The sequence below is a fragment of the Lontra canadensis genome, unplaced genomic scaffold (genome assembly GCF_010015895.1).
Source record: "Lontra canadensis isolate GAN:19392208 unplaced genomic scaffold, GSC_riverotter_1.0 scaffold10, whole genome shotgun sequence".
Lineage (NCBI taxonomy): Eukaryota > Metazoa > Chordata > Mammalia > Carnivora > Mustelidae > Lontra > Lontra canadensis.
The window spans coordinates 3,779,970-3,803,619 of record NW_022631004.1 but is presented as its reverse complement, the minus strand read 5'-3'; the positions used below and the strand labels follow the sequence as shown (position 1 = coordinate 3,803,619).

Genomic DNA, 23,650 nt, shown 5'->3' with positions numbered 1-23,650 from the left:
AATGTCAAGTTATACTTTGGAAAATGATTTGGCAGTATCTCAAAAACTCTAAGTGGCCATATGACCCAGTAATTCTACTGCTAGGTATACAACCAAGAGAAATGAAGCTACACATCCACATGAAGCTTGTACACAAATGTTAAAATAACATTAACTCAGAATGGCCAAAAACTGAGAACAACCCAATTATCCCTCAACTGATGAAGAGATTAATAAAATGTGGTATATTCATGTAATGGACTATATTTTTAGGCCATACAATGAAATAAAGTACTGAGAAATGCTACAACATGGATGAAACATGTGAAAACACTATGGTAAGTGAAAAAAGCTAGTGACAACAGACCACATATTGTAGGGTTTCATTTTTATAAAACATCCATATAGACAAATTCATAGAAACAGAGAAAGGAGACTAATAGTGGCCTAGGGCTGATTGGAGAAGGCAGATGGGTACTGACTACTAGTGGGTATTGAGTTTCCTTTAGGAGGGATAAAAATATTCTAAAATTAAATTGTGGTGATAGTTGCATAACCCTATGAATATACTAAATACCATTGAATTTTATACCTTAACCATTGAATTTTTTAAACTGTGGACTTTTAGTGCTACTTAAACATAGTATTATAATTTAAGTTAGATTAACTACCACTTAAAATCAAAGACTAAAATGTCAATGTATGAACACCTGGATTTATAAAAATGGAAACTAACAAGACATCTTTTGTTACAAAAAATTTAGTTTGGATTTTTACTTCTTAAGTTGAGAAAGTATGACCTCCATGGAGTTTGTTATTTTGGAACACAACAAGTTGCCTGCAGTGATCTTCTCCCCTAACTGCCCTTTGATCGTGCAAGTTGGTAGACTAGAGGTGAAAACATTACAAAACTATAAATCATCCTGAAATCAGTAAGAATGGCCTCTAGGAAGCACTGATACACACAGATACTAAACATTTATGTTCCATGACTACAATTCCCTTTTACCCATATGGAACTGATGAAAATCTGCAAATAGATAATCTACTTGGGGGTAGTGGGGAGTTTGGGCAGCATACATATTTTTCTTTTTGCTTTTTTTAAAAGATTTTATTTATTTGACAGAGAGATCATAATTAGACAGAGATGCAGACAGAGAGGGGGGAAGCAGGCTCCCCGCTAAGCAGAGAGCCTGATGCGGGTTTCAACCCCAGGACCCTGAGATCATGACCTGAGCTGAAGGCAGAAGCTTAATCCACTGAGCCACCCAGGCGCCCCTGGCAGCATACATATTTATACCTGATTCCTATAAACTGCCCTCCACTCTTCACAATTGTTTTACTGACACAGATGAGCAATTTCTTTTGTGTTGTAAAATATTCCTACTTTTTTACCTAATATAGTCTTGTTTTGCAAATTTTATAAGCTCCTAAAATCAGGATAACTGCTAATAATAGCATATACTGACCACAATGACTTTTACTCTTGCCACATAAAATAATTTCCAAATGAGTTATCACATAAGGTCAAATACAAATTTTCTATAAGAAAATTGAGTGGCTAGATACTCTCTAAAGCTAAATTTTTAAAAACCTGACTCAGTCTTAATTTCACAATTTTATAAAAGCAGATACTTCTAATAATAATTTGCTCAAAGTATTTTGTAAGCTTTTCAGAGACAGAATTGCAAACTAAAACAAACGTACTTATTCAGTTCATATTAAAAGGTAGAGAAGTGTGAAATGGGGGGCAGCCTGTTCCAAATGTTAGGTAGAAGTTATATACTTACTAACATCATAAACCATTAAAAGGCAAATAATGATTCACAGTAACTCTCATAAAAACATAATTTATAATTTATATCTTTTGTTTGGGCCTCTTTTTTGTACTCCAGCCCCATCTTGTACCCAAGTATTCAAATGTCTATGTGACATTCCACATGATGTCTAACAGACATCCCAACCTTCATATGTCCAAAGCACAGCTGCTGGTCTTTGCACACAAACCAGCTCCTCCTGAAGTCTTCCCCACCTCAGTTAAGGACAACTTAATTCTTCTAGTGGCTTAGGTCAAAAACCCTGGTAGCAATCTTAACTCTACTCCTTCTTTCACACCCCACATTAAATCCGCAGCAAATCCTTTCAGCTCTTTCAAAGTATTTACAGAATCTGACTACACAATTTTCACCACATCTACTGCCACCTTGCTAATTCATTCATTGATGGTGATTAAGTCTTACCCAAATGTCTTCAATAGCCTCCTCACATGCTCACTCTTACTAATAGGGCTACCACTAGCCCATATGGTATCTTTGTGTAAATTAGGAAAAAATGTCCTTCTCCAAGACACATATTCCATTTGCCAGAACACTGTAGAAAGAAATATATAAACCAGGATGGGTACAATGTCATGGCCCTCCATTAAATGTAGCACACTTGTGCTGCACTCAATCTATAGAATTGTACAATCTATACAATTGTACAATTGTACAATTGTACAACAATTCCTTTGTTCTTGGCATATCATACTTTCATTCATTTATCTTGTTTATTGTGTGTTTCCCCACTAAAATTCAATATTTATAAGGAGAGGGATTTTTGTATCTTACTCATTATTGTATCCCCATCATTTAAACAATGCCTGGTACATAGTAAGTAATCAATGAATGTTGATAAAAAATGTCCAAAGAACAAAACAACCACATCCCCACAACCTTTGGGAATGAATTACTGGCAAGATAACCTAAATATTCCTTTGAAATCACTTGTTTAGATGCATATCTTCAAGTACTCTTTATGTGGAAAAGCTATTTGAAAATAGAATTTGAGTCATTAGTTCCATTGTAATGAACACAGCATCATTCTTTACACTTTTAGTAATCTGTAAACCCCAACTACTGGAAGAAAGGTATAAAGGAAGGAGAACTGGATTGGGAGGTGGATGCAAGGTCCTCTTTACTAGTCAGGGTTCTCCAAAGGAACTGAACCAGGAGAATGCATGTATATAAAGAGATTTATTTTAAGATATTGCCTCATGTTATTGTAGGAGTTGACAGGTCAGAAATTTGCAGAGAAGCCTGGCAGGTTGGAAACCCAAGGAAGAGTTGGTATTGCAGCCCCAGTTTGAAGGCAGTCTGAAGGCAGAATTCCCATTTCCAAAAAAACAAAGAATTCCCATTTCCTCATGGGACCTTGGTCTTTTCTCTTATGGGCTTCAACTGATTAGATAAGGCCTACCTGCTTTACTCAAGCTATGAATGTAATTGGCTTTATTCAAAGTATACTCATTTAAATGTTAACATAATTTTTAAAAATACCATCACAGCAACTTATAAACTGGTGTTTGACCAAATATCTGGGTACTGTGACTTAGCCAAGTTGACACACAGAATTTACCATTACAGCCTCCAAGTCTAACATGAAAACAAGCATGAAGGCCTGAAAGAATGTGTGGTGTTGGGTGAAAATTCAATTGTTCTATATGGAGAACAGGAAAAGAGTAAGATGGACAGATGGGGCCTTTGCCACCTCTTCCCCTGCCCTTGAAAAGAGTTACCATACCTAAATATGACCCTTACCAAAACTTTAATGAAAATTTGGAAGTTAAGAAAAAAAAAAGTATAACAAATAGATTTATTTACAACTGCTGATAGAAGGGACTAATCTCAGAGCCCAGAGGTCCAACCCAATCCTTAAATCCCTACCGAGTTCTCAGGCTAGTTCAATCTCCACCTGAGGGATGCCCATACAAACTCCCACATATCGGGGGTGCCTGGGTGATGCAGTGAGTTGTATCAAATTCCTGCATATCAGTCTAGGTCCAATTCTGTGAGAACTTCAAAAATAAAAATATTCTCAACTGCTTATCTTTGGTTTATCTTCCCCAGAACAACTGAGAGTAGGAACATTCAACCTTTCCAAATGAAATACCATCTTTTACTCTCAAAAGTGTAAAATAAGATGAATCAAGTAAGATAAAAACAAGTGTCCACAGGATAATTCTCAATATCTGAATGATTCATTCTTAAGTAACACCAACAGTGGACATTGACAACTTGGTTTGGCTGTACTATAACTTTCCAGTCCTTCCTCCAAAGTGGCTTGAAGAGATTAAAGCAGCATATTTCTCCAGCCATGATCTAGCTGCAGATCTTACTTCCCTTATACAAATGTTTAGAAAAATAATTCACCAGATCCAGATTGTTGGGCAGGAAGAATATCTTAAACTCTACAGGAGCCTAGCCCTGCTGACATAATGGAAGCTATAGAGCACAGCACTTTAGAATGTGGGCTTTGGAATTAGACTACTTGAATTGAAATCCCAATTTTAACATTTACTTATCTATGTGTCCTTGGGCATGTTATTGAACCTTTCTGTGTCTCTATTTTGTGCATAGTGAGGGACCGTAAAAGAGTTATTATGAGTATTAAATCAATTAATACAGAGAAAAAGCATAAAAGAGTATCTGGCACATAGGATCTGGCTCAATAAACTTTCATTATACGTATTATATTATTACATAGGGTATATGATATATCATATATATATATATGACTATATACCCTATTACATAGGGTATATAATATATCATATATACATGATTATATGCCCTATTACACAGGATATATAGTATTATATTATTACATAGGGTATACAATATCTCACTCTGTTATACTTTCACTTGGAATATCTCATCAATTTCAGCCATTGAACAATAATATCTAAGTCCTTATTACTTCTATTATTCTACACAATTAAAAGTGATTATTGGAATGGTCTCTCTGAAAAAAGGGGATCTCCCTACGATAAATTCTAATCTCTATCCCCAGAAGACAAAAATACATACACACACACACACACACACACACACACACTCAAACTGCTGGTAACCCTCCCAATAACATTTTCCAAATTGAAACAAATTTTTAAAAACCAGATATCACTGAACACCTTGTTAAAGAATTTCAGACATCAGTCTAATAGCGATGAGGAGCCAGTGCAGAATTTTAAATGAAGTGTGATTTGATGGAGCTTGTGTTTTGAGAAGCTCACCCTGGCAGCAGTGCAGAGGACAGATGAGAGTGGCTGTTGAGAAAGAGGCACAAGTTCAAGGCTAATTCAATTAGCCAGACAAGAAATAAAAATGACAAAACCAAAGACAACAACTGCAGAAATTGTGCCAAATCATCTTCAATGGTCATCACACCTCCAAAATACTACAGTCAGCAATTATCTGCTTTTTAGTTTATTCTATTAACATGTGACTTGTGTAGTATCAAAAAGTGATGTTTGTTGCATGGGCACAAACAATTGGTTTCCTTTTTTTTTTTTTAAACAATTGGTTTCTACATCAGAAACATATGAGCAAATGTCATCTATTAATTTATCTTGTTTTATGATCATAAATTGCCTTGACTTTCCACAATAATGATTATCCTAGAATGAAGTTCAGCATTGAAAACTGAAAATTATTACATCATGGCACCTTCCTCTATCCCAAAACTCCCTGGACCCGGACCTGAGGTTCTGAAAATCAGGTATACCTCCACAGGGCCAGCAGGGTGAGGGACTGGAGGGGCCAAAGACGTTGTTGGTTCATTTTTATCTTCTGAGGTCACCAGGGATTAGCCTGATAGCTGCCCTTATATTACAGAACACAGTCCAATTGCCAAGTCTTTCTTTTGTCTTCCTTTCCCTAAAGCAAGTACAGAACCAAGGAATCACCTCTTCAGAAATATGCTTTATAAACACTATTTCTTTCTTGGGCTATTTAAATGCTTTTTAATGAATAATTTTGTTAGCTAAAATCTTATTTCTATTGAATAAATAAGGGACGCATGGAGCAGAACAGAAGCCTACCCAAAGTCACTCAGTTAATCAGCATCCCAGTTGACCTTATACCCAACATTACAGCTAGTACAATTAATTAGTAGATGTTCAGTGAGACCTTAAATTTCAGTCCAGGATGCCACCAGATATTGTTTTTGTAAACAAAAGATAAGTCAATCCTATTTTATGGGAGTTAGGAAAGTAGAATAAAAAAGAAAATAAATGTTAAAATTAATCTGAGAAGTGAAAAATAAGTAAAATAAGTAAAACTTTTAACCATCAAAGCCAGAAACATTATAGTTTTATGTTCACTTTTAGCAAATAATGTTCTCACTGATGTTTCATAAAACATGAAATTACATATACAATATTTTTCTAGTTCCAAGAAATTTTGTACATTAGTTATTTATAAAGCAATGTCTTCTACAGTAAGCCCACCCCTCGTTACCTTATTTTTCCTAGGACCATATCTCCAAGATTTTCTTTTTCTTTTTTATGCTAAAAGAAACTAGTAACTCTTGTGACTAATGTCCCAAGATATAAACTCTCAAATAAACACAAACTGTGTAACACTACACGATATAAAACATTTTTCCGGGAACAAATATTAATCTTATCTGGCACATCCTAATATATTTGGGGCCATAAATTCTGCTTTACTCATCCATTAGATTTTCTTCATGAGCCTCTTTTTTAAAATAGACATGTAGTGGTTAAATAAATAAACCAGGTCTCCACAACAACAATTTCAAATATCATCTGTCTCTTTAGAAACAGTGTGCTGACAGAGACTGATCTAGTCCTATTGTTAGATTTCTTTTTTTTAATATTTCCCAAATGTCACCATCCTTCAACACAACCAAGAATCAAACAAAACAAATAAATACATATTCCAAGGGCATTTATTTGGGAAGGGTTTTATTCTCAGAAGGACAAAGTGTTTCATAGATCCAGCATTTCCCAGGGGCTGATTGGAAATGAGCTTACAAGACACATGCACAAGCAGACTCACTCACATGTTCTTCCCATAAACTAAAACAATAAGGAAGAAAGTCAAAACAAATCTCCTGCACTGAGAAAAGATGGTATGTTATTTTTAAGAAAAACTAAGGTTTGTGATTTTTTTTCCTTTGAGCATCTCACTAAAACTGGCATTTCCATTACACTTATAAATAGGAGATTTACACTTGCACTCCTAGTTCAAGAAAAGTCACAGAACAGGATTTAGGCTAGAAGACACTTCTGAGCTGTAGGAAGGAAAGTTCAGATTATTTAAAATCATAAACCAAGCTGACAATCATATTCATCATTTATTGGGCATTTGCTATATGCCAGGCACTGTACTAGGGGATTGTCTGTAAGAGCTTATCACAATCTAGTAAAATAGGTGTAATCCACATGGCTTACAGATAAGAAAAGTCAGATTAAAGGAGTAATTTTCCCAAGATAACACAACCACTGAATAGCCAGACCTGGACTCAAAGTCATATCCTCTTCAGTCATTTATTCCACAAACATTTGATAAGCACCTGCAATGAGCCAGGCACTGCTCTCGGACCTGGTAAAATAGCAGGGAGCTTACGTTCAGGTAGGGGAAAAGACAATAGACAAATAAGTATGTATGTATATATAAGTAGATATAGATACACCATGTAGTCAGGGAATAAGGATTATCACAAAGGAAAACGAAGCAGACTGAGAGGACAGTGACAGAACAAGGGGTGCCATTTTTGGATGAGGTGTGCAGGGAAGACTTCTCAGGAAGGTAATGACTGAGTAGGCCAGAATGCCATAAGTTAAAAAAAAGGCCTTCAGAGGAAGGAGCTTTCTAAGCAAATGGAAAAGTGAGAGCAAAAGCTGTGGGGTGGGGGTGATGAGTGCAAGGTGTTGGAGCAACAATAGTAGAGATGTGGGGTGAAACAGTGAGCAAGTGGGAGCAGGAGAAGAGATGAGGCTGGAGGTGCAACCAATGGAAATAACTCTGGATCCTACTGTAAAGAAACGAGAAGAAGCTGGGGAGTTTTAAGCAGTTGATGAGATCCTCTGTTTCACTCCAAAGCCAGTGTTCCTTCTGCTTCACTTCCATCCCCCAAGGAGACAATTTCCCCTCTCACTTACCCAGAACCTGCTTCTGTCCTCAGACCCAAAGTGCCCTAGCCTATTTCCCTGACAACAATCTTATAGTTACATGGCCACTAATGGCTTGTTACTGTTATTCTTCCTTCTCTCTCTATGGGAATGTATGAGCCTTATATCTCCTCTGCTAAGAGCAGCTTTCTGAGTCCTCCCTGGAAGTCACCACCCTGAGTTGACTAAAGAAGACTAAACAGACATTCCAAGACACTTCTCTGTGAATACAACATCCCCATCGATATTGTACCTTGATCTTTGTCATCATGGAGCATGATTAATTCAGTTTCATAATCCCAGCCACATCTTCCAGGACAGAGGACAAATAGAACCCCTGTTGTGTTCTGGATACTTCTAGGAGCTGAAGAAAGAACAGCAATATAAAGTCAATCTCCACAGAGTTTACAGCCTATATGCATCTATACAGTGATTATCAACCAGGAAAGGGTGAGAGGACATTTATAGTTTGAAGAAGTGATTAAATTAAATATTTGGTTTGTTTTTAGTCACAATATTTTGTTAATTTTAAAATGTAAAATAAGTTTAAAGGAGGGCATGCTTTGTGTATACTGAGAGAAAATAGGCTTTAAAAAGCTAAAAATAGTAGAACAGAGGACTTCAGTAGTAAGACCCTTATTTTTGTTATGTAAACTGAAATAGTAACTCTAAAGCAGGAATTTCAAATGATAAAACAGGGGAACTGCCATAAAACCCCCTAGGGGAGATGACTTGAGGGAAGCAGAATCTCCTCAGATCACTAACTACTTCCCATATGCAAGGGTCAGCACCATTCAAACATAGGATTCTGTGTACCCCCAACTCAGTGGTTTACATCTTCCATTCTTATTGGTGTTGCTTTGAGGTACTTCCCTACCCAAGACCATTAGATATTCTTATGAAGTTATATTTTGCCTCTTCTCTTTATTAAAAACTAATTCTAAGGGTAGGGCAATCTAGACATCCAGATCTTCTTTAAGGCACATAGCACAGTGCAGGCCAGACATCAGAGCCTCAAAATTATTGACCAATTCATTTTCTCATCTCCTACTCGTCAACTGCCTATAGGCATATGTGTGTGATATATCATATAACGTACATATATCACATATAAATTATACATGTATATATAAATGTGTACATATTATACATGTATGTCCACATCTATATAAATATATCTTATATTTGGTAACTGCTTATTTTTATCACAAGACTTTTTTTTCATCAGAGCTAAAATTCTCCTTTAGCTTCTCATGGTCATAGCTTTTGCTCATGGTCATTATCCCAAGATTTTTGTGCCTTGATATTTTTTTTCATCATGAAGCAAGATTAATTCCGAATCACAGTCATAGCTACACCTTCCAGGGCAAAGGACAATGCTCAGACCATCGTTTCTCTAGGGTGACAGGATGTTTTCTGGACATTGACCCCCAATGTCTCTTTCTTTCATCCTTTCAGAAATAAAACATTGTCAAGGAAAACCTCACAGTCACTAAAATCCCTGGAAGGAGTTGAGGTGGAGGTGGTGAAGTGGGGACCTTCTGACCCATCTTCAGACGGTTAGTTGTGGAGAACCACCTTTTCCATGCTGACATTAACACTGTCTTCTCAGTGCTTCTCCCACTGGGGTTCCCTGGGCTCAAGAGCACAAGTGTTTCCCAGCCTACTCCCTGGAGAACTAAGCCCAAGAGGAAAGCAATCCAAAAAGTTAAAGACTGGATTGATGCATGAGAAAGAGATTTAAACTGGGACATTTTTATCTTTCAGCTGTTGGATATGGAAAACAAATATATATTCCACTCTCTCCAAGAACAGGTGAAGGCATTTCATAAGCAGATGGTCGGGTTGAGTTTTCCACTCCTTCTATCCCATCTTATCTCTCCCCATTTTTCTGGCAGTAAACTCCTAGCCCTAATTGTTCTCTACAACTCGTGCTTTCTATCAGTATTTATTAAGGAATCCAAAATGTTCTCTGTGTTTGCTGCTGTGTGACTATAAAAGACATTTACCAATGACTGCTTACATTCTAGATGGAAAACAAAAACATGAAATACATACAGAATCTGTACAATAATGACTCAAAAGAGTCCAGGAGTGTTGGTTGGAGGCATTGTGGATGATAGAGACCTAAGCTGAACTTGGAAGGGTCAACAGCATTTGCGTACGGGAATGGCTCAAAGGCCATTCCCAGTGAGGTAAGAGGTAGGCACAAGCAAGATGAGTGGGAAGGTCAAGAAAATATTCGTCTGATTCCATCAGAAGTCACAGCATCAAGGTTCATGTGTGTGTGTACCCAACTTTTATTGCCTACATATTATTCTTCTTTACTCCTCTCTTTCAAAGGTAGGTGAATGGAAGCACACAAGACAAAATGATTCATAACTTGTCAAGGACTTGGCATAATTCAATACAGGGAGATATCCCAAACCAGTACTATCACTGCTCCAGTGAAAAATCACAGATACTCGTCAAAGTGAGAGATAAATGGAACCAGAAGTGGATGTCACTCTACCCACAAAGGAGCAAGAGGAAAATCTCAAGATGGTATTATTTCTTCTCTCCTCTCCCCCACCTTAACTGGAGTTGTTTGCTCCTTCAGATCTTGGTTTCTGCTTTTGTATACCATCTATTCCTATAGCTTTTAAATGAATATGCATAAACTCTGAATCATAAGACTAAAATGAGCACCATTCCAAGAACCCTGAATGTGGCATGGAGATTCACAGCCAGGATATGTAGGCTGGCTGAAAGTGAGGACAGGGGTTCTTCTGTGATCCTGTTTAACACCTACACCTTCTCACCCTAATAATGGACTATTGTGCTTCTCTGGCCTCCATGACTCACCAGTCCTTGGATACAGATAGGTGAAGTTTTCTCATTTGTAAAGGACTTTTTTAACAGGGTGCGGGGGGTGGATCTGGAAACCAGACAATAAGGAACCTCTAAAGCAATATAGTTTTCTGAAGGAGAAAACAGTTACCCCTTAAATATTTTATTCTAAAATTTGGCTGATGGCAGCAACACATTGATTTTAGCCGCTTTGTTTTGCTAGTAAATGATGGCAGGATCAGCTGTGGCTTATGCCTCTCTCACTATAATCAGTTCTAGGCTGAGAGAGGAGGAATTATGCTTGACAGGTAATTAAGAAAACTGACAAGAAATAACATTTGGTCTCTTTGAAGGTGAACTACAGTTTGTAAAAGATAATCTAGATCTAATTTACCAAAACCCCAGATGGCAAAGCTATGAGCAATATCGCCTCTGTTTGGTTTATATTAAATTAATCTTTCCTTACTTTCCATTTACTGTTTTTTAAATTTTAACTTCAACATGGAAAGGAAGGACTAAAACTTTGCACAGGCTGAATTTGGAATACAGCAGCTTCTGGGTCACTGCTGAATATAAGATGTAGAAACACTGACTGGGAATATAGACTGCCTGGGATTGGAATTGAGGCCGACTGATCAATGTCAAAAGAATGAGTGTTCAGTCATGATGCTGAAGAATGAAGGATGAAAGCAACATATACGGGTGCTTGGGTGGCTCAGTGGGTTAAAGCCTCTGCCTTCAGCTAGGGTCATGGTCCCGGGGTCCTGGGATGGACGCCCGCATCGGGCTCTCTACTTAGCGGGGAGCCTGCTTCCCCCCTCTCTCTGCCTGTCTCTCTGTCTATTTGTGATCTCTCTCTCTGTCAAAAAATGATAAAAAAATAAATAAATAAAATCTTAAAAAAAAAAAAGAAAGCAACATATACTAAGATTTCAGCAGTAAGAAATAAAATTGTTGTAGAAACTTACCTTCTTATCAAGTGATGGGAAAAGAAAAAAACTATTGATCCTATCTACAAACCCCTGTGGGAAGTTGTTTATGCCTTAACCACTGTTGGGTGAAAGAAAGGAACCTCATTCTCCTAGGTGTGAAAAGAGATACTTCTCAAAAGTTTGGTCTTCATATAAGTGCTGAGACAATATGGCTCAGATCTTCTGGAAAGGTATCAATTTCAAATATTCTGATTGGGTCCAGGCCAGGAGTAGAAGGAGTTGTCCAGTAAGTGTGCTCATTGATAATCAGTCTTCCCCACTCTTCTCAGACACAACCTAGATCACCCTTTTGTTATGACCTGCTTTCCTTCCATAGAAATGCCTATTTCCCTCATCCAATGTCCAGAAGCAACTCACAGTTTAAGGTTCTTAGAAGCTAAGGATGCAGATCATCTCCACACTGCCTTTGTTTGCTTGGGTCTGCAAAGACAGGATAGAATTTCCATCACTATTCCTAAGACCTGGGGGTGCTATTCCTAACAAATAAGGAAGAAAAGAAAACTTAATATCTCATATTCTTTTCTCTGTCCATTCCGTGGATAAATCAATGACTAAACCTAATGACTTAACATTATGCTCCTAACCTAGGAGAAATTACCTATTGTAACCAAGAGGACAACTACATATTATAAAACACATGCTTTACAAAACCCAAATCTATCTTCCTTATGACAGTTTTGTGGGAGAGCCAGATCCCAGCAGTATTTTGGAGGTGGCTTTCCAGGTTTTCACTTATATATCACTCTTTAGAAACAGTAAGTAGAGTAATGGTTCTCTACTTTGATGTTCTAATGATGGGAGCCATCCATTTGTCAACTTTCCCGTTGTTCTGTTAAGAAGATAAAGGCATGGGGCACCTGGGTGGCTCAGTGGGTTGGGCCTCTGCCTTCAGCTCAGGTCATGATCCCAGGGTCCTGGGATGGAGCCCCACATTGGGCTCTCTGCTCAATGGGGGGCCTGCTTCCCACCTCCCCCCACCCCTGCCTGCCTCTCTGCCTACTTGTGATCTCTGTCTGTAAAATAAATAAATAAATTCTTAAAAAAAAAATTCTTTCTTCCTTAAAAAAAAAAAAAAGAAGATAAAGGCATATAGGATGCTAAGACCAAGACTATCACACAATCAGCCTCAAGAGACCACCTCTCCAAATCCCTTACATCCTCGCAAAAAGCAAACAGGTCTGCAGGAAAAAAGAAAGCAAACCCAAAGCATTTCCTCTCCATCTTCTTTACCTCATGAAAGGTCTATGCCACATTCTCTGTATTTCTGATGGCCATGCCCAGGCTCTCCTTATAAATAGGGGGCATATAAGATTTCCTTAGTCCAGAATGTGAGACCAAATTATCAAATGTGATTGCACCATTTAAGCTGCCTTTCTTTGAATAGAAAACTCTGAACATGGGGGTTAAGGGGGTAGGAGAAGAGTAAATGAAGCAAGATGGGATTGGGAGGGAGATAAACCATAAGTGACTCTTAATCTCACAAAACAAACTGAGGGTTGCTGGGGGGAGGGGGGATGGGAGAGGGGGGATGGGGTTATTATGGACATTGGGGAGGGTATGTGCTATGATGAGTGCGGTGAAGTCTGTAAACCTGGCGATTCACAGACCTGTACCCCTGGGGGAAAAAATATATGTTTATAAAAAAAAATTACAAATGCAAGTTAAAAAAAAAAAAAAAGAAAAAGAAAACTCTGAACGTAGAGCTCCCCCAACCAGGATAGGTGACATCTTAAATTACTCTCGGCTATTACCTTAAATTATCAGTTAACACATCAGAAAGGAAAGAGACCCAAATTAAAAGACTATAACAAAGTGAAAGGTGTTAGAAAGAGAAGAAAGTACCCTGGAGGAGAGTGAAGGAGCCTAGAGAAACAAAAGGACCTAACAAAGAGCATGGGAGACAGATTCTGATCTTTTGATGAGGAGGAATAACTCAGAGCTGGACAACTGTAAAGTAGTGACAATGTTTGGTATTTTTATTTTATTTTATTTATTTGTCAGAGAGAGAGAGAGCATGCAAGCACAAGCAGCGGGAGCAGCAGAGGGAGAGGGAGAAACAGACTCCCCGCCGAACAAGGAGCTGGATGTTGGACTCTATCCCCAGGACCCTGGCATCGTGACATGAGCTGAAGGCAGATGCTCAACTAACTAAGCCACTCAGGCATCCCTAAATGGTAACAAGGTTAACAGCACTCATCTTACAGTGAAGAAGGAATGGGATAATGCATATGTTAAGCACCTTGAATTGCAAAATGCGATATCTATATTGATTTATTTATGTTTAATTCTAAGACTGGCACTTGCTCTGCCACTTAGAATTATTTTACCTGTGTTTGATTACTAGCTTCTAACTCTTTGGAGGAAAGACGCCATGTACATCTAAATACTTATGGTTTATTCAGTCAAATGAATAATTATAGGACATAATACTTTGGACTAAATTTTAATTGAATTGTTATCAACTTGGGATATATGAAGCTAAAACATTTAACTATTTCTCATCTAAACATTTCCTTTTTCTAATTAAATGTTTGGGAAAATGGTAGATTGTTCTATTCGGAATATTTTCATCAACCAGCAGAAAACAGAATTCAACTCAAATCTTAAAAAATGAAGAATCTTCAAAAAAGGACTACTTTTAGAGGTACAGGAAGTTAAGAGAACCAACGAGGCATGTTGAAGCACCTACAGATTAGTACCAGCAGGAAGCCACTACTAATACTGGGCTGAGAGGGCAAGAAGAGCTGGAGGAGAGCAGGAGCTATGGTCATGGAGGAGTGTAAGCTACTGCCAAAGATATGCAGCTAAAGCAAAGCAGTGAAGGTTCTAGGGTAATAAATTCCTTGACCCCATACTTTGATCTCCTGTTGACATTTCCCATTAGTTGAATCTGTTCAGAACCAGAAGCAGAGGAGCCCAGGAGATGCAGTCCCCAGGAATTAGTTTCCAGGGTATGGAGCAGAGAAATAAAGGGGAAAGAATGGATGTAGGATAGAGACAACTAGAGAATAACTAGTACAGGACCACCTTCAACTTGTGAGTCCAAGGGTCTCAGAAGTTATCATTTTGCCTCACATCACAGAATAAAAGATAGAATTTCAAAAGACTAGTCAATATTAGGACAACCCAACATCATGTGCCTCCTGACGTGCTGCACGAAGGAAGACAAAGCATCACATCACATCTCTGATATCCCCACCAAAAATCATAACCCAAATATGATCACAAAAATTCAACTTGAGGAGCATTCTGTAAAATGTTCTTCAAAAAATTTAGGATCATGAAAGATGAAGAATGACAGAAAAAGTGTTCTGCTTTCAAGGAGATAAATGAGACATGAAAACTACATGCAATATGCCTTCCAAATTGGATCCTAGGTCAGAAAACTCTAAAGGACATTAGTCAGAAAACTGACAAAATTTAAGTAAGATCCATAGATTAGGTAAGTGTAATGTCATTGTTAATTTTTCTGATTTTGATAATTGTACTGATTACAGAAAAGAATGTCCTTTTCTTACTTAAAGGAAATGCAACACTAAAGTATTTCACGTTAAAGGGAATGATTTCTCAAACTTACTCTCATATCATTTCCCAAAAGGTGTATGTGTGTGTGTGTGTGTGTGTGAGAGAGAGACAGAGACAGAGAGACAGAGGGAGAGAGAATGATCTAGCAAGGAAGTAGGGGAGCATATAAACAATTTGATAGATTTGGGTAAAAGGTACATAGGAGTTCTTATTCTACTCTGTGAAATTTTCTGTAAGTGCAAAGTTAAATTTTAAAAGAAATAGAGAGGGATAGCCAATGATTGAAGATGATGCTGACAAAACTGCTCATTTACACTGAGGGAATGGCTACTTCCCCACAGTTTCACCAGAGCCTCCTTAAATGCGTAATACTCAGACTCTTTCTGGGCACCAGTGACTTCTTTCATTATAGAACTCCTACAGGGAATTTCTATACCTTTCATTAGGATTTGTACTGTTTTTATTTCTAATGGTCTGGCCTCAATGTTTTAATATTGGGAAGCTGCTGGTAATTCTTTTTGGAAGAATACATTTTCACATTAAAATAGGAAGAAACCAAGTAAAGCAAAAAGCCATGCTCTGTCTTTGTTGAAGGGCTTGGCATGAAATCGCAGAATTTTCTGCCACCTATGTAAGGAAGTGAGTGACTGATGAGCCTAATACTTATGCCAGCCATGAAATTGGATTATTTTCCTCTTCCAAAATAGAACTGCTAATATAACATTGGCTTTCTGGGAGAATGGTAGCAATTTGTTTATTTCCCCACTGCCTCATCCTATCCCCTGAGTAGTTGTTTGAAAAGACTATGATTACATATACAGTACACACATGCATCTTTCTGGATGTCTTAGAGAAAATCAATAACTGCACCAGTTTTTAGGGTGGGAAAGGCACAACTAAACCTATACAACTTCAAGGAAAGTTAGAGTATGATTCCAGCTTTTACAAAACTCTAATATTAATTAGGGTATTTCTTTTGTTTTGGTGGTGATTGTTTTTTATTTGGGAAGTCTGGAGATGGGGAAATGTCCATGTTTTTCAGCATGTTATCTATTTGAGCCCAAATAATGTTACCATAAGACTAAAAAAAGGCAAGAAATTCTATGATGTCACAACATAGGATTGAAAAAAGGGGAACAGTGGCACCAAGTATCAGTATGATTGCTTTTAAGATTTAGACTGCCAGGTAAGTATCATTAGCTTAAGTATCATTTTCTATGGTACCAGAATTTCAATGTGTCATTAAGTCAACAGCATGTATTAAGGACCTACTATGTGCCAGGTACCATATGGAAACAGTCAAGTAAGACTTGATTCTGCTCTAAAGTTACTTTAATAATCCATGATTTCCTTTTGCCAACAAAACTGATGGCTAACATAAATACAATATTATACTTTGGCAGATGTAAGTTTATATAAATATAAATACTATAAATATAGCACTTATTCCAAGAACTACACTTAAGGAAAAAAAATGTTCAGGATACTTACTGGGCAAATGGCTGTACATGAAGGTTAAAGTCAGGGGGTAGGGCACATTCAGAGCCCACAGAGCTGAAATCTTTGAATCAACAATATTTTTCCCATATATAATTCATTCATACAGTGACTTATTTTGCAAAGAAGTATCATCTTGTTAAGCTGCAGTTAAGTGTCAAAAACACATTTTTTAACTAATACATCTGGTTCAGTATTGCAACTGAACAGCAGAAGAATAAGAATAAACTCAACATATGTTCTACTTGTTAACATAACCGCCTCATATCACCGTTGAGTTTATTGAAAGTAATATGCTGCAAGATTCCAATTGTAATTTCAAAGAATCCCAAGCATGTTTGTGACAATGGCTCAATACCACTGAAATAAGTTCAAAGGTACCCAAGTGAGCATTTCAAAGGACAGCACTGATGTGGATAGATGAATAAATTCTGGTGTAATTTTTTTTAAAATAATAGCCTCTTAACTTTATAATGTTCCTTTATACATGAGTTTGAAGGTCCACTGCAATATAACACAACTAAGTATTATTATTATTATTATTAATATTTTATTTATTTATTTGACAGAGAGAGACACAGCTAAAGAGGGAAACAAGCAGGGGGAGTGGGAGAGGGAGAAGCAGGCTTCCCGTGGAGCAGGAAGCCCAATGCGGAGCTCGATCCCAGGACCCTGGGACCTGAGCCAAAGGTAGATACTTAATGACTGAGCCACCCAGGCACCCATTAAGTATTATTATTATTTTTAAAGATTTTATTTATTTATTTGTCAGAGAGAGAGAGAGAGGGAGAGAGAGTGCATAAGCAGAGGGAGCGGCAGGCAGAAGAAGAAGGCAGCTCCCTGCTGAGCAGAAAGCCTGATGCAGGACTCATTCCCAGGACCCTGGGATCATGCATGACCTGAGCCAAAGGCAGACACTTAACAGACTGAAGCACCTAGGCATCCACCAATTAAATATTATTAATTGGTTGTTATTCATACAGTAATTTGATTAATAAACTAAATATTATTTTCCATTAGAAGAATATCATAGGAAATATTCTATAATGTGGAAACATGCCTGTGATAGAATGTTGCATGGTAGCAAGTCTCCAAGATAGCCCATCACTGTTTCCTACCTTCCGGTATTCACACCCTTGCACAGTTGTATCCCACAGTGTACTAGGGTTAGCCTGTATGACCAGAGAATACAACAGAAATGATGTCACTCTCCAGATTAGGTTATAAAAGACTACAGCTTCTGTCTTCCTCTCTATCTATCTCTTTCTCAGAAGTCACTGTGGGAGGCCAGCTTCCATGCCTGTCAGCAGCTCTATGGAGAGGCCTACCTGGCAAGAAACTAAAGCCTCTTTGCCAATAACCACATGAATGTGGTTGGGAGCCAGTGGGTTCTCCAGCCCTGTAAATGACTACAACCCCAGCTGACATAGACTATACAATCTCATAAGAGACTTTGCCCCAAAACTATTCAGCTAAGATTCTTGTGAGATAGTGTTTATTGTTTTAAGCAGCTAAGTTTCAGGGTAATTTGCTACACACAACAAATAGTTAATATAGCAACATGTAACCAAAAATATACAATAGGAAATTTGCCAAAATTTAATACTAATTCTCAGTGGCCAATTAGTCATAGGTAATTTTCATTTTTTATTAGGTTTCTGGTATCTTTTCTGGTTTTCTGTATTTATTATGTATATCACTTTTTTTTTTTTAAGGAAGGGTTTTGTTTTAAGAGAAAGTACAATTTAGAATGGATGTTCTTTTATTTTATTGCCATGTGTTTGCTACAGGGTTTTTCAGGGACAATGATTAGCACAGATACAGAAAGAGAGACTGTAATTCTAAATAGTATAATTTGGCCAAGCATTTGAATCAAATACTAATCTGAGATTACCAACCCAGATGACTGTGGCCACAAAAGTACATACTACCACTCCAGTTAGTGCCCTGAAAAAGCCTTTTTAATTTTAACAGAATTTCATATTTATAGAAAAGTTGTAGAAATAGTACAAAATTTTCTGTATACCATCATCCCTATATAATGACATGATCTATTTATGAACATTTTACCTCATTTGCTTTCACCATTATCAATAGACAGATGATAGATAATGAGTATATCTTTTCTTCACAGCACTTATCATTGTTGTAACTTTACATTTATTTGTATAGTTATTTGATTAATTTTTATCATTCCAAATAGAATATAATTACTATGACTTTTTTGTTCACCATTTATCCTGGTGGTTAAAACTGTCTCATAGCAAATGCTCAATATTTTGTTTTATGAATGAAGAAATGATAGGAATGGAAGATGAAGAGAGTACATGCCTCAACTACTAAAGTTGTAAGGAAGTTATATGTGTTTTATTTGTGCCCATCAGTTGGGCAAGTCAGTAAAATTCAATATAGAATGCTGATGTAAAATCCAAAAGCCATTTGTTGGAGGGCCATAAAAAACAGAGCAGAGAACTGGGAGCAAAAGAGTCAGGCTCAGAAATAGAATTTAAAGGAAGAGATTAAGTAAAGTTTCCCATTAGAGAGGTTATTTGAGTTATGTGTATTGGTCAGATGGGCCAGAATATGCTGCACTAACAAACTACCCCAGTGCACAGGGTCTTAAAAAAGAAAGATTTATTTCTAATTCACAATACATGGTTAATACATAATCAATGATTCGTGGTACTCAGCTGAGAACTCTATCACTCCAGGACCCAGGCTAATAGAATAGCAACTATCAGGACCCCTGCTAGTAATGATACCAGAAGAAGAGGAAATTCCTGAAGGTCTCACTTCACTAATGAAATGCTCTGACTTAACCATGACATTTGTCATTGTCATTTCTGCTTTGAACTCATTGTTCACAAGTAGTCTCAAAGTTCACACAATCACAAGGGCACCAGGAAATTTGATTCTACCACATGCCTGGCAGACAGAGAACTGGTAACATTGGTGAAGAGCACTCACTATTACTAGCTTTGATGTAGCTATTACATTTCCTGCTCAGCAATCTCTACCACAAACTGGTTTTATAGAGTAACAACAAATCATGAGAATTTTACAGAAATTCAACATCAAGTCATTATTCATATTTATCCAAGCACAAGCATTTTCCCCCCTTCCCATCCTTCTCACCTTTCTTCCTTCTACTTCTTCAGTGGGATCCCTAAACATTCCAGAAAGATTTGATGACAAAAAGGAAGAGTAACTAATCATTTGTTTGAATCCTTTTTAGTATTTATTTATACTTATACATTCAACATATTTAGAGCACACATACTATTTACCAATAGAATTTTCTCATTGAAAACATTACTTAAAACAGCTTATTATTTCAACTCAATTTCTTTTTATTTATTTATTATTTATTTGACAGAGAGATCACCAGTAGGCAGAGAGGCAGGCAGAGAGAGAGGGAAGCAGGCTCCCTGATGAGCAGAGAGCCCGATGCGGGGCTTAATCCCAGAACCCCAAGATCATGACCCAAGCCGAAGGCAGAGGTGCCCCTCAACTCAATTTCAATTTAAACAAGATAATGATGTGGTAAGCCAAAAACACTAGTGAGAGGAATCCAAATTTCTAATCATAACCACTTATTCCAGAAATAATAGCTGAAAAAAATGGCTTTAATATTAATATTAGATTTCTGATAATAACTTCCATTACCAAAGTCTAGTTATGTTGGTCAAACCAAATCATATTAAACTAAATCCCTAACAAACAGATTAGCTTACAATATAATCCAGTATCTGTTGACTCATAGTTGCAAGACACAACAAAAGCATCATTCAATACTCTTTGGCTGTTATTAGGCAGTAAACAGAAATAAGAACTGGATCATATCTCAGATAATTTAAATAATGTGAAACAGAGGACAGGAATTCTACCATATATTCCAGAGATTTTGTGAACTTTATAAACAACTGAATAATTCAGTTCTCCCCTATACTAGAATTTCTTTAACTTCATTCTGTGTGCACGTATTTGCCCTCTTGCAAATAAGTGTGTGTGTGTGTGTGTGTGTGTGTGTGTGTGTATGCATGCACATTCACACTTTACTTCTCACCAAAAGCCTTGAAGTAGACAAGAACAATGATGGCAGCTTTAGGAGGCTGGAAAATTAAACCAAAGAAAGAGGACTGATTACATGGAAAATCTTTTGGAAAATCCTAGAAAAAGGAAAATCAGCTTCTGCTATTTCATATTTTTCTCTGTCATTCATCCAGTACCTCCTCTGTGTGAAGCACTATTATGGAAACCAAAGATACACAGTAAATAAAATAAGAGAGGTCTCTGCTCTCATGGAGTTTATATTCTGGTTGGTGGAGGCAGGGGCAATCAGCCCATATAAATAAATACAGGAATATCAGACCATGACAAACACTATGAAGAAAATAAAACAGAACAATAAATATGACCAAGAATGACTATAATTAGGAGATGTTTTAGATATGGTCAGCAGTGAAGGATTTGAGGGCTTTGAACTGAAGCCTAATTGATGGGAGGGAGGCAGCTTTGCTGAAGATTACTCCAACAGGAAGGAAAAGCTGGTGTAAAGCCTCTAAAGCAGGGATGAGCTTGGCATATTAAAGGAAATTCTGATGGAAGAAAATGCATACCTACTTATAATCTGGTGAAAAATGTGAATTCAAAGGATAAACAGAAAATCTTATAAGCTTCAGAACAGACAGGTATCTCAGAGGAAAGATACTGGGGCTAACACAGAAGTTCTCATTTCCTACATAAATGCTAAGAGATAGTGGGGTGACACTGACAGCATTCTGAGGTAAAAGGATCACTCTTCTGTGACAAAGGAAAATCAGTTTCAGCACAGGAAGACCCAGAAAGCTTCTCTTTAATACCACCTTTATTAAAAAAAGTTATTCAAAGAAGTAGTCTGGTGAAATAATAGTGACTCAGAATAAAAACCTCAATAAATAGAAAAATGTGGTATAAAAGAAAAAGCAGTGAGCCATGAACCCAGTAAAACTTATTGTTGAGAATAAGTGATAAAGTACTTGTAATATTTAAAGCAAATGTTAAGGAAAGATTCTTAACTACAACAGACCATGTTTAAACATTTTAATTTCAAATTGGAATGAAAGGAATGTTTACCTTTTCATCTTTACCGTTATGGGGGAGGTTTCAGATATAGTTTAAATTTTTATTTTTCTTGAGAAACATAGTTACAAGATGATTACTAAAATGTTGAGATATCCACTAGTAGAATAGATTCAGGATATATAATTTCCAGACATCTAGAGAGGGGGAAAGTGGAATAAGCAAAGTATAATAAAAAGGGGAGGCTATACATGTGTGGGAGCAGGGGATATATGGAAAATCTCTGTACCTTCCCTTCAAATTCACTGTAAACCTGAGATTATTCTAAAAATACATAGTCTTAATTTTTTAATGGAGGAAAAAATAAATCTTTAAAAATGAAAGCATAATATATGATTCTAATTATATGAAAATGTGGAAAAGGCAAATATAGAGACAATAAAAAGATGAGTGGTTGTGGGGGCTTGAGGTTGTGGGGGGAGGGTGTGAAGGGGAAGGGAGGAACAGATGGAGCATAGCAGATTTTTAGGTCAACAAAACCATTTTGTAGGGTACTATAATGGAAAATTTATGACATCATGCATTGGCCAAAACCTATAGAACTATACAACAGAGTGAACTCTAGTGTAAACTATGGGCTTTAATTAATAATAATGTATTGATATTCACTCATGAATTATAACAAATGTACCAGACTTGTATAAGATATTAAAATTGGGGAAACTTTGGGGAGTGGAGAGGTAGAGGAGAAAGGGTAGATAGGAGCTCTCTGTGCTTTCTGCTTAATTTTCCTTTCAACCTAAGAATGCTCTAAAAATGTAAAGTCTACTAATACAGAAAGAAAGTATGATAAATCCAGGAAGAGTCAAGGGAAAAAATCAAGAAGGCATTAAAAACACACACAAAAAAGCCTAAAATATGATGGCAGAAACAAGACCAATCATATCAGCAGTCAAAACAAATGTGGATCAGTTAAAGGCCTATATAATAGAAGCAAAAAAGTCTAGCTATATGTCTATAAGAGACACCTGCATCAAATGAGATAAATCCATTAACATAAGGGAATATTAGAATCTAACCAAACTAATGCAAAGAGAAAGAAAACAGAAGTGATTTCAAAAAAAAAAATTAACTGGGTTGAAAGAACAGTTTTTAATAAGAATTACAATCCACCAAAGTAGCATAACAATCACAAACGTTTTTGCACCAAGTGACATTGCTTTAAATTGAAAAGCTAGAAGAATGATGAAATGTGATATATCCACCACAATATTTGGAGATTTTAATATACCTCTCTCAGAAATGGAATGAGTTTTCAGAAAAAAAAAAAAAGATACAAATAAGAATACAGAAGAGAGGAACAACCCAATTATCATTTTTTAAAATATTTTATTTATTTATTTGAGAGAGAGAGAGATCACAAGTAGGCAGAGAGGCAGGCAGAGAGAAGGGGGGAAGCAGACTCCCTGCTGAGCAGAGACCTGGACACTGAAATCATGACCTGAGCCGAAGGCAGAGGCTTAACCCACTGAGCCACCCAGGCGCCCCTCCAATTATCTTTTTTTTTTTTTTAAAGAATTTATTTATTTATTTGTTAGAGAAAGAGAGAGAAAGCATGAGCATAGGCAGACAGAGTGGTAGGCAGAGGCAGAGGGAGAAGCAGGCTCCCCGCTGAGCAAGGAGCCCGATGTGGGACTCGATCTCAGGACGCTGGGATCATGACCTGAGCCGAAGGCAGCCGCTCAACCAACTGAGCCACCCAGGCGTCCCCCAATTATCATTTTTAACCTCAAAGTTATATATGAAAATT

The 23,650-nt window shown here is 37.1% G+C and overlaps 1 long non-coding RNA gene across 1 annotated transcript in view; it reads left to right on the top strand.

Moving 5' to 3' along the window:
- The window catches only part of LOC116866539, a 79,174-nt gene extending 69,048 nt beyond the window's left edge, over positions 1 to 10,126 (top strand). The window contains exon 3 of the long non-coding RNA XR_004382419.1: positions 9,967 to 10,126. This is a non-coding gene — a long non-coding RNA (uncharacterized LOC116866539). The remainder of the gene's footprint in view (positions 1 to 9,966) is intronic.
- Positions 10,127 to 23,650: the final 13,524 nt, after the last annotated feature.